The sequence below is a fragment of the Pectinophora gossypiella genome, chromosome 23 (genome assembly GCF_024362695.1).
Source record: "Pectinophora gossypiella chromosome 23, ilPecGoss1.1, whole genome shotgun sequence".
Lineage (NCBI taxonomy): Eukaryota > Metazoa > Arthropoda > Insecta > Lepidoptera > Gelechiidae > Pectinophora > Pectinophora gossypiella.
Genome location: NC_065426.1, coordinates 1,915,265 through 1,933,589, shown reverse-complemented (window position 1 = coordinate 1,933,589; position 18,325 = coordinate 1,915,265). Strand labels below are relative to the sequence as shown.

The following is an 18,325-nucleotide window of genomic DNA, read 5'->3' as shown; positions in this document are numbered from 1 at the left end:
GCGGTGAAGAAAAACATCGTGAAGAAACCCACATTCCCGAGAAATGCATTTTCGGAAGTATGTGACCTAACCTGTATTGGGCTGGTTTTCCCTTCGCGGGTTGGACGTCAGACAGGCAGTCGTTTCTGTAAAAAACCGGACCTGTCAAATCCAGGTTAGGTCATCATCATCATCATCAGCCCATTAACGTCCCCACTGCTGGGGCACGGGCCTTCCCTATGGATGGATAGAGAGATCGGGCCTTAAACCATCACGCGGGCCTAGTCCGGATTGATGGTTATTAACGACTGCTAATGCAGCCGGGACCAACGGCTTAACGTGCCTTCCGAAGCATGGAGGAGCTCGAGATGAAAACTTTTTTGTGGTCACCCATCCTATGACCGGCCTTTGCGAAAGTTGCTTAACTTCAACAATCGCAGACCGAGCGCGTTTACCGCTGCGCCACCGAGCTCCTCAATCTAAGAAAATATTTACATAGGGTCACTTACTACTAGAATTATGTGCTCATACAAACTAATAATATTAAAAATTGGACAGGGCTCCCCAAACTAGGCGGGTGCCTGTCTCTTGGGGAACCAGTTAACAATTAACTATATAGAATTATAATCAATATCGCAGAACAGATAAGGTCGACATTTGTTTTGTTTATTTATAATAATTCGGATGTCTACCCAGTGCGTTCGACAAGAGTCTCAAAATACTCCCCAATTGTCCGAACAATTAGTTAGACAAATCTGTCATCAGGTATCGGAGTTAAATATTTATGTCCTTCCATTACCACGTTTAAGAATAAAATGAAATCATTTGTCCTTAATATACAGCTTCAATATCCTGCCGAAAATATTCTCGTCTTCTAATTTAAATTGTTATCTTACCTCATACTTTTCATGCGCAATACCTATGTTACTTTAACAAATTTCATAATTTTATATAATCACAATTTTCCTACAGTAATTATCCTCATTAACATACGGACACATGTACATACACGACATACGTTTCACTCTCTATTCACTAATACGCACATGCACCCTTACACACTCTCACTTAATAAACACACACACTCACCCTCGAACTTAAATTAATTATAATCCGTCATATTTAGTGCCAAAAATATTTAATAAAATAAGCTTGTTAAGACAAAATAATAAGTTAAGTAAAAATCTGTTAAAATTAAAACTAAGAAGTGTATTGCTCGATAGCTGTAAGTAATATATTATTTGTATTAACAATTACTGTCGGTAGGTAAATTATGATATAAACATATGAGCGCTACTCGCCATCAAACTTCATAAGTTTGGCGGGGATGATTTTGTAAATCTACCGTTTAAGTTTTTCATTTAAATAAATTAATAAAAAAAAATGTATACATATTATTAACACAGTTAATTTGATTTGATTGTTTAGTTTTAAGCTTATTATTTTTAATATCTTTTGGGGTTCAGCTGAAAATCAGCGTTGTGGCACTCCCTCAATGTAGGAGTGTCACAACATCTTGCTGAGCTGACGTCCCTTTTTAGAGATAAGGTTTAAATTCATTATTTTGTTCATTTTTCTATTGTGTGTACCACCTACTTGTTTCTAAAATAAATGTTTTTCTTTCTTTCTTTCAATCCGGAGGGAAAACCACCGCAATACAGGTATACCTTCGAAACGCAATTCTCGCGAATGTGGGTTACCAATACAGGTTAAGTCATATACCTTCGAAACACATTTTTCGAGAATGTTCGTTTCCTCGTGTTCCCTCAGCGCTGAGCACGTGATAATCATTTATGATCCCAACAAGAATTCGGAAATAAATTCGAACACTATTGTTTGCGTTGGATCTTGTGACCTTAAAGTGAACGTCTAGCTTCCTTCCAAGTGAGATACTTGGGCTTTTAAAAACAAAATACCCACATAATAATTATTATTATTTATATTTTTTATTATTTATTTTTTATTTTGGTGCAATAAAGTGTATTTGTATTGTATTGTGTAATTTCGGATATTGACTCTATTGCACAGGCACATCCCTACGGCAGCAGATTAGTCGCAATTATCCTGTCTCTAAGAATTGATCAGTCTAGGTTCGAGCCGTTAGAAAATTACGAGAATACCCAAGTCTTCTATCATTTTGTCACGATCGTGAGGCATCTCGAACCATCGACGTTATGATCAGATAGACACCTACTCGCTTATTACAAACGAACATTGAATAATACCATACCTATTGTCGTATTTTTTCATGATGCATGTATAGACAATATCATCATCATCACCAGCCCAATAACGTCCCTACTGCTGGGGCACGGGCCTTCCCTATGGATGGATAGGGAGATCGGGCCTTAAACCACCACGCGGGCCCAGTGCGGATTGATGGTTATTAACGACTGCCAATGCAGCCGGGACCAACGGCTTAACGTGCCCTCCGAAGCACGGAAGAGCACGAGATGAAAACTTTTTTTTTTGTGGTCACTCATCCTATGCCTTTGCCTTTGCGAAAGTTGCTTAACTTCAACAATCGCAGGCCGAGCGCGTTAACCGCTGCGCCACCGAGCTCCTCAATATAGACAATATACTAGGTACTTAAATTTTGTGCGCCGCAAGGTGAAGAACCTATAATGTGAACACTGTCATCTGTATTTATATTACTCATGTTTAAGCAAATAAATTATCTTTATCTTCACCAGGGTTAAAATATATTCCGCGCCTCAAATGAAGTTCATAGATTTTCAAGTCACAAAAAATCTATGAAGAATCAATTGAGTACACTGGCGCCTGTGGATATCCGGTTGGGGCTATGAAAAAACAAATGATTCTAGGATATTTTTGCAACCACAAAAATGATAGTGACTTTCGGGAATTTCACCCTCACTCAACCAGTCAAACGTCGTGGCTAGCGACATCTTATACTTCGTTACTTATTTAAGAGCCACGCTCTTGTCGGTGTAGCATTCATTCTCCATGCTACTTTTTAGGGAAAAATAGGGCAGTGGTTTCCCTCTTGCCTTCTGCCCCCCAGTATTCTGTTTGATGCGAGTGGGCTGAGTGGCTTATCCAAACATGAATTCGAAAACAAATTCGACAATCATTGTTTTAGGCCTGCGCTGGAATCGAACCTGCGACATCAAAGTGACAAGCAAACGATCTACCAACTGGGTTACCATTTTTCCACAGTGGTGACAGTGGCTTATACTTATCTGACCTATATGTCAGATGTGTTGATAAAGCCCGTTCGTTAGTCTTCTTCTATCGTGTGGGTTGTGTGGTTAATTAACAACTTCATCAACCCTGGTGTCAGGGTTACTATTGAGCCGCCAAAGGCCCCTGATATAGCTCATGTAACGACTACTTACTTACATCAGTAAATAGTAACCGGGACAAACGGCAAAGGTGTTAGTCATAAGGAGTACAGACGTTCTATCGTCGATGTCTCGAGACTAAGTGCTCGGGAATGTGTTTCGGCCATAACTCTTTTTAAATGGCCACCAAAGAAGAACATACAAAGTTACGTTTAGTGAAGTTTAGCTACAAAGTAAGGACCACCGGCGTTAGGAAACTTTGTTTGGTCGTCTCTTTTCAGAAGCAAGTACTTTTTGGCCATGATTTGTTGCAATTTGTGAAGGAAAACATCGTGAAGAAATCCACATTTTCGTAAAATGCATTTTCGAAGGTATGTTACCTAACCTGTATTGGGCTGGTTTTCCCTTCGTGGGTTGGAAGGTCAGACAGGCAGTCGCGTCTGTAAAAAACTGGACCTGTCAAATCTTCAAGTTAGGTAAGCGGACCATGTGAAAAACGGGATAAAGCAACAGGATATGATGACTGACAGACTTGCCCGAAGGCATTGACGAGGCCTAACATGGAGCGAGCTCGCCCAGAAGGTGCCTGTTCACTTTGGCCTTGAAAGCACTAGGGTTATATGCATTCGGAAATACAGATTTGCTTATAAAGAAGATATCTTGTACTTTTCAGGATGGGAAACCGTAAAATGCGTCAGCTAGTTGTATTCGATTTCTGGATGGTAAATGTCAAATGTCACCTGATTTTCCTTAAAATAAGATGATTCTGTGCTTTGGAAGTTACATTCTGTTATTCTAATACAGGTATGTACGATAAAGTGCAAAAGTCCAATCAGTTTCTTGCAAAGTAATAAATTAACTGGTTGCTCTTAAGACCTCCTAGTTAGATGTCGTTTCTGTAAAACACCTACAAAAATATAAATTTTATAATTATGACAACTACCTAATGCTTCATAATTTCACCACTGTTTACAAATAATTCGCTGGGCTCAGTGACTGCACTTTTGCTCTTTGATTGTACTTTTATTATATACCTACTCAATAAAGAGACTATGGAACTTGATTTTAAATTTAAATGTGATGAGTGATGACGTCACGATGACACCGTGACGTCATCAAACGATCAGGAGGATTCTCTTGACCTCAAAATTCTCGACAAGAAATAAAATTGATCACGATTTGAACAATCATAGTTCTCATTAAAAACGTCATGCGTGACTGTTAGATGCAATCAGTGCCAATGACATCCATATAATAAACTGCCTATATACGTCCCACTGCTGGGCACAGGCCTCCCCTCAATCAACCGGAGGGGGTATGGAGCATACTCCACTACGCTGCTCCACTGCGGGTTGGTGGAGGTGTTTTTTACGGCTATTAGCCGGGACCAACGGATTAACGTGCCCTCCGAAGCACGGAATCATCTTACTTTTTCGGACAATCAGGTGATTCAAGCCTGAAAAGTCCTTACCAAACAAAGGACAGTCTCACAAAGTGATTTCGACAATGTCCCCATCGGGAATCGAACCCGGACCTCCAGATCGTGAGCCTAACGCTCTAACCACTAGACCACGGAGGCCAATGACATCCAGTCATTCATAAATATGTACATAATGGATTCATCATTTGAGAGTATCATCATCCTACCATTATCCCGTTCGAAAGTAAGATGATCCGTGCTTCGTATAGGGAGCGCTGGTAATTATAATAAAACCCCACACAAGTAATTGAATGAACTGTATTACTTTGGATATTATATTAAATTACAAGATCCAAACATTGAGACGCGTTGGTTCGCTCGCGCTAGAGATTTGACTGACCGTAAATGGTAGACTATTAAGGGGACATACCTAATAGTCTAGTTTGGTTAGGACATTACAGGCTGATCACCGGATCGTCCGAAAGAAAGATGATCCGTGATACGGAAGGCACGTTAAGCCGTTGGTCCCGGTTACTACTACTTACATCTACTTTAGACTACTTTCTTACATCAGTATGTAAGAAAGTAGTCGTTGCATGAGTCATGTCAGGGGCATTTGGCGGCTCAATAGTAACCCTGACCCCAGGGTTGATGAGGTTGGTGATCTACCTCACAACCCACACGAGAGAAGAGAAGAAGATTCCGTTTTTCACAGGGTCCACTTACCTAACCTGATTGAAGAGTGATGAAGTCTTTGATGAGAGTGAAAGAAGCGAAAGTGGTGTGTCAGGGAATTCAGTTGTCTCTGCCTACCCCAAACGGGCAACAGGCGTGATCTTATGTATGCACGTCTGTTTTTTATTTTATACACGACTGTGTTCAATAACACACGGATTTTATTGGAAATTCTTCTATGTTGAGTCATGAATGATTTCCTTTAAGACGCCATTTTGTTATCGAGGATGAAGTGCGATTTTTTTTCTTATCGAATCACGTTCCTTCGAAATTCAAATTAGTTTTTGTTTATCATGCAACATGAAATACAGGAGTATTCAGTTTTAATAAATTGGTATAGATAATAAAAATCGAAAGTTTGTGTGATAAACATAAACAAACACATACACAACAAACAAAACATAGATGGCGAGTATTGGGTGTATTATACTATACACCTCTGCCTACCCTTTCGGTGATAAAGGCGTGATGCTATGTTATTTTGATGACTTCTAACTTTCCCCATAAGAAAGGTGTTTATGCAGACTTCTTATTCTATCGTGAGGTGGAACCAACCTCATCAACCCTGGTATCAGGGTTATTATTGGCTCATGTAACGACTACTTACTTACATCGGTAAATAGTAACCGGGACCAACGGCTTAACGTGCCTTCCGTATCACGGATCATCTTACTTTCGAACAATCAGGTGATCAGCTTGTAATGTCCTAACCAAACTAGGGACCATAAAGTGATTTTTGTGATATGTCCTCACCTGGGTTTGAAACCGTTGGACTACGGAAGCTGTTATGCATTGGAATCAATAAACGTTTAACTTCTTATTTTGCTAGAGACAAGAAGGCTTTAGATAGTATAGGTAGCACCAATACCTAATTATATGCGAAATGATTTAAAACTTCAATAACAAATTTAAATTCTTCATTATTTACCATGACAGTCGAATTACTAGACAATTATTATAATCATAAATTGGACATAGAATTAGAAATTTAGATACGTTTCCGAAATTCCAATTATATACAAATAACCTTGCTCCATAAGTCTTTATGTCAATAGTTATCTAAAGAACTCGTTTTAACATTATCGCACCACTTGACCGGGCCAATGGCACAGCAGATTAGATAATTAGAAATTAACAAGTGCGTAATTTGCCGAATTTACGTTTAAATGAATCAGCGGCTTACCTACTATTAATGTTAATCGTTTTCTAAATATAATTTCAACTTGAACTAAATAAAATAAGCTTACGACTATATCCTAATTGGGGTGAACAGAGGTACATCCATCGCAAGATGAACTAAGTACCCACACATCACTGAAAGTATGGAAGGATACAATCCCTATGTCGGTTTTTACGAAACGCCCGGGAAGATAAGCAGCTGAACGCGTTCTGGGGTTAAAAAGGCCACATCGAAGCAGTTCATCTGAAAAGCAATATTGTTATTTGACATTTGCGGATATAAAAATAAGCGCGCAATGTCAACAAATGTCGAATAGCAATATTGCTTTTTGGAATATTTAACTCAACAGTTTTCACCCAGTCCAGTGAAGAAGCACTTAAAAAAAATGTCTTTTCATAGAAATAAAATAAGACATTAATGAAGTATCAACTAAAATAAAATAAAATTTTGTTTTTTAATATTCTTATGAATATATTTTTTTTTATAATCCTAACTAAGGAAACAAGTGTATATTAAAATAAATATATTTAATAACCCCCTAAAAAAATAAGTAAGTATAGTATTGTTTTGCCTTAAAAGGCAATAAGAATAAAATCATAAAGCAAACTTATCTACCGACAATAGAAAAATCCAGTCCAGTGCAAGACTCGCGTACTGAGGGTTCCGACGCTTTGCTTTTGCCGTTGAAAAACTATTGTCTCTATACATTGAAATAGGTCGCGATTAGTTTACTAACTGCAAATAAGTTTGTAATAGCAAAAATATATTACTTTTGTGATAGCAGTGCAGTGCAGAGGCGATGATGGGAGCCATCGGTATGGCAATGCAGGACGGAAGGGGCAAGTCACAGGGACTGTAACCTGGAACCTGACAGAGGGCAGCAGTAACTGTCAGTACTATTCAGAGGCGGAAGACAGGACTCCTAGTATGACTTCGAAATAGACTACTCTGGGTGCCATCCCACTCGCGACAGACAGAGTACTGCGGGGCAGAAGGTAAGAGGGAAACCACTGCCCTATTTCTCCCTAAAAAGTAGCATGGAGAGTTAGGAGAATGCTACACCGACAAGAGCGTGGCTCTTAAAAAATTAGTGATGATTCTATTCTGTATTTCCTATTGCCATTTCTTTCCAACACCCTGATTTCGGATGGCTGTAACTGTTATATTTTTTAATGTTATTTTGATTCTGTTTTTACATTCGACTATCAATTTATTTTAAATATGGATCCCAATGTGATGTTTGGGATATGTCCGTACCTGGATCGGAACCCGTAACTTCCAGACCATGAACCTAACTCTCAACTATTGGACTGCGGTGCCCGTTATTGTAATTATAATTTAATATCAATGATTTACAACTTGCAATTGAGAATAGATAAGAATCTCAATCATTGAACTAATTTCTTAGTGCGTTGTAATAATGTTGCTATATTGAAGAGTCCTTATGTAATATTACTATCGTACCATCGTCCATTTCGCTACGAGTGTGTTCGAAACAGTAATGAATGTAGTTTAATATGATAACGTCCTCCGTGGTCCAGTGGTTGAGCGTTGGACTCACGATCCGGAGGTCCTGGATTCGATTCCCGGTAGGGACATATAACAAATATTACTTTGTGGTCCCTAGTTTGGTTAGTATATTACAGGCTGATCACCTGATTGTCCGAAAGTAAGTTGATCCGTGCTTCGGAAGGCACGTTAAGCCGTTGGACCCGGTTACTACATACTGATATAAGTAGTCATTACATGAGCCATGTCAGGGGCCTTTGGCGGTTCAATAGTAACCCTGACACCAGGGTTGATGAGGTTGGACAGAAACCGGTGGAGGTAGATCATCCGCTCTAGGCGCAACCCTGATGCTGACCACGATCCTCAGATATGAGGGACCGACCCAAGAGAGAGAGAGAGAGACCATGCTCTATAGTCTTTGTTCTGTGATAGTAATTATACTTTAAACTGAAAATTCTGACAACGCGTTCAACCTTTACTTGGCTCTTATTTTCGTGCCTAATCACGAAAAAATAATACTCAATACTACTTCAAAACCCGTAAAGTACCATCAAAGAAGCCTATATACGATTTAAAACCCTCAGAAGCCTGCTTGAATCAAGGTTCGCCCCACTTGGGCACACTTGGGCCCACTTGGGCACACTTGGGCCATTGTTCTAATTTTATAACTACGGGAGAGCCCTTACAGCTCTTCACTTTGTCTGGGCCGAGTAGCCATAGCATAAGAGTGCTACAAATTATGCAAAAAAAGCAAGTCAAATAGTTGCCTCCAATCCCAGCACAGCTACATGTTATTAGAAGGTAAATTACAACCAGGCTTGGTATCGAATTACTAAGAAAAATATTCTGAATTGCACAAAGAATCAATCCGCACTGGGCCCGCGTGATGGTTTAAGGCCCGATCTCCCTATCCATCCATAGGGAAGGCCCGTGCCCCAGCAGTGGGGACGTTAATGGCAAGAGGGTTTGTGGGACAAAATTGTACTAAGATTTATGTGATGATGTTGTGAAAATCCATCATCAATCAAAAACCTAATTTTATCGTATTGTCGTTGTAAAAGGATTTGCTTATCTGGGTGGGGTGTTTTCGCAGATTGCCCAGTTACTTTTCGCAAGATACTGCTTAGAAAAATATTTTTTAAATAAATAGTTGATCATACTAATGTTTTAACTTTCTTATACCTAATAAGAATAAGATAAGGAGGGATATCTTTGCATGATAGTCGATATTTGAAGTTTTGCAGGTTATGATGCACAGGACGACCTTTTAATATACTATCGCAGAGCTGAATGAGTCGAGAAGTTGACGGACGAGTGGAGTGCAAAGTTGAAGTATGATCTATTTGTTCATACTTCATACTTGTATGGCGCGCGTTTTGAGTTGATTAGGTTGGTACTTGATCGCACAACCTACAAGAGGATATATTGCTCGGTTTAAATGGTTTCTTGGAAACAGCTGCCTTTTGACCTTCCAGCCCGAAAAGAAAATCCAACCAATTACATGCCAAATATAAAACTTATTCCCTTCATAAATAAGCGGGACGATTTCTAAGTAAATTGAAAAGTTGAGAACCTTGACTAAGCAGAAATAAGCATGTCAGTTTATTTAACAAATGCATTAAGCTATGCGCCTCCAAGGCTGTGTAATAAAGTTTAAAGTAAAATAATCTAAGTTTACATACATACATGTAGTGTAAGTGACATCGCACCGAATAGAAAGAAAGGAACATTTATTATTTAAGACACCACAGACACGGATTCAATAAACATATTAAGTATATAAAAAAAAAAAAAACATTTATTTCGGGTGTTTTTTCATAGCAATTGTTAGTAACAAAAGTCTTATATCAAAAAAATACAAATAATAATTATTAGTGTAATAATTATTAGTGTATTATTATTAATTATTAGTATCTATGTTAGTATTTGTTATTATTACATATATACAGTTTCTATTAAACATGGATTTAGATGATTTTATGTATGCTTACTCTGAGCTTTTAAAATAATTTGTTTACAATGCTGTTACTAACTTTAGCATTATTTACTAACTACATAATTTTAAAATAATTACTAATCCTTTAATATCTATTTTAAGTTTTTTTTTGTAATAAAATTACGTAATGTCTACCTACTGAATATGTATATTTATGTCATTGTTTTAAGACGAAATTTGTAGCTAACCCTATCACAGCCTTCGGTCTTTTTGGGTTGCTACTGTAACACTGCATTAAAAGCAATTTATCGCGTTAACACGCTCTTATGGGTCTGTTTTGGATAGTGGCGTAAATTAGCTATAAGAACTTGTAATAATAATAAATAAATCAATAAATATGTCGTGGCCAGATTGTAGAATTGGCCATTTCATGATGTGTTCGACCATTTCATGAAATGGTCATATTTCATGAAATAACCAACTTAAGTTGACCATATCGTTGAAACGTCAACGTTGAATGATATTTCAATCAACGTTTGGCCATATCGTTAATGTAGGCGGTATTATTAATAAAAATGCTGTACCTATTTGATATGGAACTATCCTTCAAGATCATGCTCAAATTCCTGTTTTTATATAAGAATTGTCGCATTGTTATGATCTTAAGAGCAGTCTCAAAGCTGAGATTAGTTTATTAATACCACCCTAAATACTATACTAAAAAAATCTAATGAAACTGTTTGCAACTTTAATTTCCTTACTCCTCCCAAACTACAAGCGATACGTTTATGTCTATTATCAGATCTTAATGGTAATTAATTTATCTTAAATTGGTACTTTGGATATTTAAAAATATAATGTAGTTTAAAAAAAACCGTTTTTCATATTGTGATGGATGTACCTCTGACTTTTTTTTGGTTTCTTTTTTTTTTTCTTTTTTTTCCTAGTATAGCTTTGTAATAGACTACTCTGGGCGCCATCCCACTTGCGTCAGACAGAGTACTGCGGGGCGGAAGGCAAGAGGGAAACCATTACCCTATTTTTCCCTAAAAAAGTAGCATGGAAAATGCTGCACCGACTAGAGCGTGGCTCTTAAATTGATGATGATGTACCTCTGACTACCCCAATTGGGATATAGTCGTGACCTTATGTTATGTTATCATAAGCAGTTTTCTCTATTCTCAGTCCAGCAAAGAAGTGTAACGACATAATCGAGTGCAAAATAAAACGAAAGTTAGCGTGTGTAGTGTTACATGTGAAATTATAGTGAAACTAATGGAAAATCTGCTATTATTTACATAATATTATAGAACTGTTAACAATTATGTCGTTGATATGAATCTACATTTGTTATAATAATGGAGTTTCATTAATTTTTGTACGCGTTGAGTCTAGCAGAAGAAACATGAAAGTTGGATTTGTGTATTTGAATTTGACATATCTGTCATATGTTACTCTATTTCAATCCCGTACATTTTTATGATTCATCTTCCTAGCATTATCCCGAAATTAACAAAATATAATTAAAATGGGTCCGATATGCGTGCGGGCTCTTTCTTGGTGCAAAGATTGTCCATCGCCACACAACGTGGTAATGCGACGAGTGTAATGGAGACCTTTGCGCCTGGAACAACTCGGGGAGGATTGTTTGACGATTAGACACGTAAGGTCTTGAATTGTTAATTTATAATTATATTAATTTTTAATTTGTAATTGTATTATAATAATTTTAATTTTATGTTATTTAAAAAATAATATATATTAAAATAAGTAACAAACGATATATCTCTGTAAATATTATACATCAATATTTTAAGAAATGTTTAGTAATTGTATAATTGTTAATAAAATAAATAAAATTAGGTAGATGCAAAAATTGTACTACCTAACTGATTATAATTGTTTATTTTAAATATTTATTTTAAGTGCAATAAAGAGTTTTGTATTGTATTGTATTGTACAATGCGTTTGATAGAAAAACACTAACAAACCTGAATCATCACTTTTACAGCAACGACGTGAGTTGTATAAAATAGATAGGTAGATATGTACCTAATTATATTTCTTATAATTGAATGATGTTGTGTGTTATTGTACGATTATTTATGTTTATAAAGAAAAATGCAGTCATAGGCAGTGATGTGCCCTACCTGGGAATGTTCCCAAAGTGAGAATGTTCCTGTTGTAAAAACTAATAAAAAAAAATCAAAAGAGTTTTATTGCAATTGTACAGTACAAAAATAAGATGTTATAGTTACATTATAAAAAGAAAAAATACAGTTAGTTAATGTGTAATAGTAAGGACACTGACCGCTTTTCTTTTTCAAATTGTTCTTTATTGTGCTCTTATTGTATCTGCCTAAATGTTAGGTAATACAGCTCTTTTTACAATAAGTCACGTTAAAAAAAAAAAACGTTCCTCAAACATCACTGGTCATAAGTCATAATAGCCTGTAAGCCCTATAGGCAGAGCCAAAGGTCTTTGGAAGACGTGTAGACATACGAGCTAAGGCATTGAAGTTCGAAGATGGAGGATGGAAACCTCCATCCTGGGTAACCCAGCTATGGCGCGAATCACCGAGCCTTATTATTAAAAATAATTTAATATAAAAAAGTAATATACCTACATACCTAGCGTACATACAAACCCCCACTGCGGTAAGCGCACACTATGAAATTCCATTAAAAAAACAAAAGAAAAAAGTAAAACAAAGAAATTAAAAAATAAATTGAAAATATATTTATAATTTTTATTATCATTATTTTTATAAAAATATTATTTATCGATTTTTATTATTATTATTTATTTATTTTTAATAATGTGTGTGTTGTTACAAGTGTAGTTGAATGGAATGTATTTGTTAATTTATACTGTGCTTTTTGTAATGCTTTTTCTATAAATTATAGGTATCAATATTACTTGAGTATAATGCAGGTATCTTGAAAGTAAGTAGGTAGGATCTGCACACCCCATTAAACATTACAAGAGTCGAATTATTTTATAAAACTCTCTAAATTCCAGTGGGTTTGGAGCATACTCCACAATGTTAGTCCAGTGTAGGTTGTTCTTGACTAACCTAGTTGTCTGAATTACCTAGCTGTCCGGGGTCTTTGACTTGCCAAAGCTATTATTATCCACGCAAACCTTACTAGAACCTTACCTAGACTATATTCCAACTAAAAAAAAAACAACAATTTAGCCCAAACAACTTATTCAAAACCGAAAACGTGTCTGAGGTAAAACGATATAAGTTCGTTTTTTCGCACTATCAAGTTTTTATGCAACGGTTCCGGTTTTTATCGCTTTTCAATTGAAACTATCTTTGCAGCTTGTAGATTTAAGTAATGTACTCTAGACTTACCTTAAAGTCAAAACTCCCAGCTCAAATCACAAGCACTGCACAGAACTAAAATTGTATTACACACACTGCATAGCTATTTGTCAATGCATAGAAACTTTCTACTGGAACTTTGAAGGAACACTAACTATTCTTTCGTTTTTGAACTCAAATAACCGAAATTAGGTAGCACATGAAGACATTTGTACGTGTTTTATTGAAAAACAAGTTTTTGTCCCGCTGGTTTTGGGTTACGGTAAAAGTTTTGTGGGGCGAGACGCGTGCGATAACGTTCGCGGTGTGAGAGCATCTGACAGCGTTCGAGTAGGAGCGAGCTAGTCTGACCTTCGTGTGAACGACGAGTGGTGAAGTTGGCACGACCGGTTTAGGCAAAAGTGGTCGCGTACTTTTTTTTTCACTTTTTCTCACTCACTCACTCACTCAACTTTGCGTCCGGCGATTTTTCTTTTGCAAAGAAAAAAATATCGGTAATGTTTTTGTGGTCTAAACATTTAGTTTTTTCGTGTAAGACTCATACGTAACGAAAAAAAAAACATTAATTTCAAATTCAATGGTAAAAAAAAAACAATAATTTGGCCTATTTTAATCTACTGATGGGCAAAGGGGTAATTTTTCGTGTCTAATTTTCTAATGTTACGTTATCTAAAATACTACTTATTGATATTTTTTTAGGTATAATATAAATTAGGTATGTGTAAATACCTGCATTGAAGGCGAAAATGGGTAAAGTTTTTTGTGCCCAAAAAAAATAAATAAATCAAAAACAAGCATGTTGAAAAAAATATATTAGTACTTTTTAATTTTATGCCAATTCTGTCATTAATATATTTATTGTTAAATTACTACATTTATATTACATTTCTTAAATCAAGTATTGAAAATTACATAACAATTTCTTACAAAACTTACGATAAATCAAACATTTATCCATTTATATAAATCGAAGATAAATCAACTTTGGGCGTAACTTAGCATCATGTTAAAACCAAGTAATTTATTTCTTCTGTCTGTGTTTAATTAAATTATGGCAGGCTGAATATCTTATTTCCTTTGCGTATCGATTTTTTCCGAGTAACTGAAATTTTAAAATACCTGGGTTATTTACTTTTCCTGGAAAAAGGTGTAAAATTAATAAAAATAAAATGTAAGCGTTCGATTTTTGATTCCGTTTATGTCTTTCTTTTTAGAACCTTAGGGTTCTAATGACTAGACAGATGCCACCAAGGTATAGAGCCAGTGCGGTAAATTCATTTTTTTTCTATTTTTTTTTCTTTTTTTTCACAGTATAACATCTTAGGAGAGTTAGTAGGTACTTATGCTTTATATCTGCCGTTACGACCTTGATCGATAAAGGAAAGCCTAAAAGTACACACAATATATAGACTATGTAACTATATTAATGTTTTTAAATAAAAAAGAAACTATATGAAAAAACAAGTTTTTTTGTTGTTGTTGTTTTAGTTTATTTTTATTTTATATATATTTTACATACAAGTATAACCCGATAAAAAATAGTAATGAACTCAAACATTCAACAGCAATTAAAAATAATGTTATCCCCCATCTGCCCGCATATTTGGCCAGAGGCGTCTTTTTAATTCGCGTTCACCCAAACCGTTTATCTGACTAATCGGAAAAGAAAAAAAAAACATTCGTTAGGTGCACAGCCTTAAATCAAGTTATCTGAAACACATACATTTAAACATTTAAAACTTTCATCTGACAGGCATTGGGATGCGAAAAAAAATACCAGAAAAAAGAAAAAAAAAAAGAGTTCTTAAAATTTTTGCTCACTGCTCTGTGTAATTAAATTTAAAAAAGAAACGGGTTTTAAATTGCTTTTTAAAAATGAAGTTTTAGGTAGACTGGTTATTAGCACCTAAATTCTTAAGTTTCATTAAGTATTTCTTTTTGACCTAACTTATTTTTCCTTGGTTGGTGATTACAATTTCTCAGGACTGCTCAAGTCTCTCAGTAGAGTATGTAAGAGTTGATATCGTATGGAAATTCAGTTTTATTTAGGCATTAAGAGGACTGGACGCCTTAAAAACGATCTTATCTCTTACATAATCTGGCCTAAAGTGTCTCACTGCTGAGCAAAGGCCTCCCTCCATTTCTTCCAGGACTTTCTCTCCAGTGCTCCAGCCAGATTTCCAGGAAAGCAACCAAGTCGTCGCGCTATCTCTGCCTCGGTCTGCCACTCCTGCGTCTGTCTCTATTCGGAGACCATTCTGTGGTGATCTTAGCCCACAGATCGTTAGGCGTCCGACAGAAGTAACCTGTCCAATCCCACTTCAACTTGGCGCCTGCGTGAACCACGTCCGATATTTGAGTCTTAGAACGCAGCACGGTATTTCTGACACGATCAATCAGTTTCTCACCCAACATGCTGCGCTCCATTACTCGCTGGCAGACCTGAAGATCAAATTAAAAAAAAAAAATATATATATATATTAAATTTTCAAAATTGGCTTACGAAGTTAGCGCTTTTTGAACGTCAAAAATTAAATTACATATAATGTAACTAGCTGTAAAACTACTACCACATCGGAATCTGTAACGCTGAGGGGAAGACAAAAGCAATCACATCAGGTTAATTAATAATCGTCTAATTAGAATTTCTTTTGTCTAGCTTATTTAAGCTTTAACAGGAGTCCAGGCCTTCAAAACTGGTCAGTAGTCGCGCTAATTAGAAAATTAATCGGATTGCTTAGCAACAGAAATCAGAATCATTTATTCAACGTAATTATCATGGATAAACTTGTTGAAGGTCAATGTAAAACTTTTGAATTTACATCATTTCGCAAGGTATTATGGCTGAGGAGAAGAAATGACAAGAAACTGCAACAGCAGCACATTTTTTAAATAGATGACTTAGATAACCCTAGTTCATTTACTAACTAATCCCGAGTAAGTAACTTGAATCTACGTTGGTAACTACACTTCCTGTATGCAAGCTGCCATCGAAGAGGCATGATTTCCTGTGGAACGTGTTCATAATAAAAATAGATGATACCATGGTGGCTTTATCCTATGCGGTGTTATTAGAAGCCTTTCCGCATAGTGATGGGTTGAGCACATATATCACAGTAAGCTAGTTGTCCGCCGTATAGTTATATCCCAATTGGAGGTGTCAGAGGTACATCCATCGCATGATGAACTAAGTACCCACACCTCACCGAGCTTTCTGTTAGACTAACGTGATGGTGAGCTGTATAGCCGTCTATAAGTGCTCATGCTCTGAAATAGGCTGCCGAGGGTAGTTCAGGAGAGTTCCTCTTACCTAATTTTTAAGAAGAGAGTCAAAGAGCACTTTTTATCCATAGAGTATTCGTAGTCTAAGTATATTGTTATATATATAATAGGTATGTATGTAGGTATAGTATATTTTATATGTGTATATGTATATTTATGGAGGCTTAGGCATATGTTTGTGTATATATATATATATATATATATTTAATCGGTTTTATATGTAGATATTATTATAATTATTATAATGTATTTAATATATTGCACCTCTTTTTATTCTTCCGCAGTTACTCTCATACTACCTCTGGGTTGGCTGGAAGAGATCTCTCTTAGAGATAAGTCCACCCTTGTAAACGTCCATTTCTTGTTTGTGATGTAACTAGTTGTTAAGTGCAATAAAGTATATAAGTATATGTAAATGGTCGAGACAACTATGATAGGATATTCTTTTTATTTTTTATTATGTACACTTTGTGCCTTCCCACTTTTATTGACCTCTCACACCATGCGAGGTTGTCTGGAAGAGATCTCTTTTAGAGATATCTTTTGGATCTCTTTTAGAAACTTTGCAAAAAAGGTTATTATAAGGTTAGTGATTATTTAGACGATATGAATGCATGGGATTGTCTGTCTGAGAACTGATATTAGGCAGCTAAATTACTCTAGGGCCCTGTGCCGAGGTTTTTCTTGCAGCTTCTTTTCCCCGGCTATACAGGTTGTGAGAAGCTGCAGTAGTTTTAGGCGGATGAGTCGTTCGAAATTGACGATTCAAAGTGTAACTATGTTACCTACTGATTACAGATATTTTTGAATTCTAATTTGAGGATAAGTCCACCGTTTGTACCTAAGTTTGATTTATTGTCATTAATTTAATTATTGTGTACAATAAAGAGTATTAATAATTATTAAATAATTATAAGTCCGGGACTCCATAATCCCGAGATATGGAAACGACATAGAATAATAATAACTCCATGGTACAAGTCCGGTACCAGGGTTCGAACTGGTGCTCCCCGTTTGAGAAGCAAGTCGGTGTACCACCACACCACAATTGGTGGGGGTGTTAATGTCACCATCTCCCTACCGTTATCCTTATTTCACAGGGTCCGCTTACCTAAGGATTTGACAGGTCCGATTTTTTACAGAAACGACTGCCTGCCGACCCTCCAAAGTGAGAGAAAACCAGCCCAATACAGGTTAGGTCGCATACCTCCGAAACGTATTTCTCGGGAATGTGGGTTTCCTCTCGACGTTTTCCTTCACCTCTGAGCATGTGGTAATCTTTTGTCCAAATATGAATTCGAAAAAAAAAAACGACTATCATTGATTTCCTATGCTGGGTTTCGAACCTGCGGCTTCACAGTGAGACTCAAGTGCTCTTCAAAATGGGCTATCATGGCATCCTTGAAAATAAAATAAAAAAACCGGAACGATCAACAAAACTATTGTGTTCTTATAATCACTTCCTTTACACATGAAGTAACCTTTAATCGACTTTAAACCGTATCATCACCGTATAATGGTGTTTAATTCTCCACATTAGAGCTTGTATACATTTTATGACCGTCGTAATATGACAAGGCAGAGTCGAGTTCAAAAACCTTTGCGTTTTAACTCTTTTAAAGTGTAAATTTATTCAAATTTCAAAAA

General features: G+C 36.2%; 1 protein-coding gene and 1 long non-coding RNA gene across 2 annotated transcripts in view; both read right to left on the bottom strand.

The window, feature by feature from the left end:
- LOC126377342 (uncharacterized) overlaps positions 1-13,724 on the bottom strand; it is a 149,332-nt gene extending 135,608 nt beyond the window's left edge. The window contains exon 1 of the mRNA XM_050025047.1: positions 13,427-13,724. The gene's annotated coding sequence lies outside the window, so the exon portion shown is untranslated. The remainder of the gene's footprint in view (positions 1-13,426) is intronic.
- The window catches only part of LOC126377438 (uncharacterized), a 216,285-nt gene that overhangs the window by 135,608 nt on the left and 62,352 nt on the right, over positions 1-18,325 (bottom strand). The gene's annotated exons all lie outside the window — the stretch shown is intronic.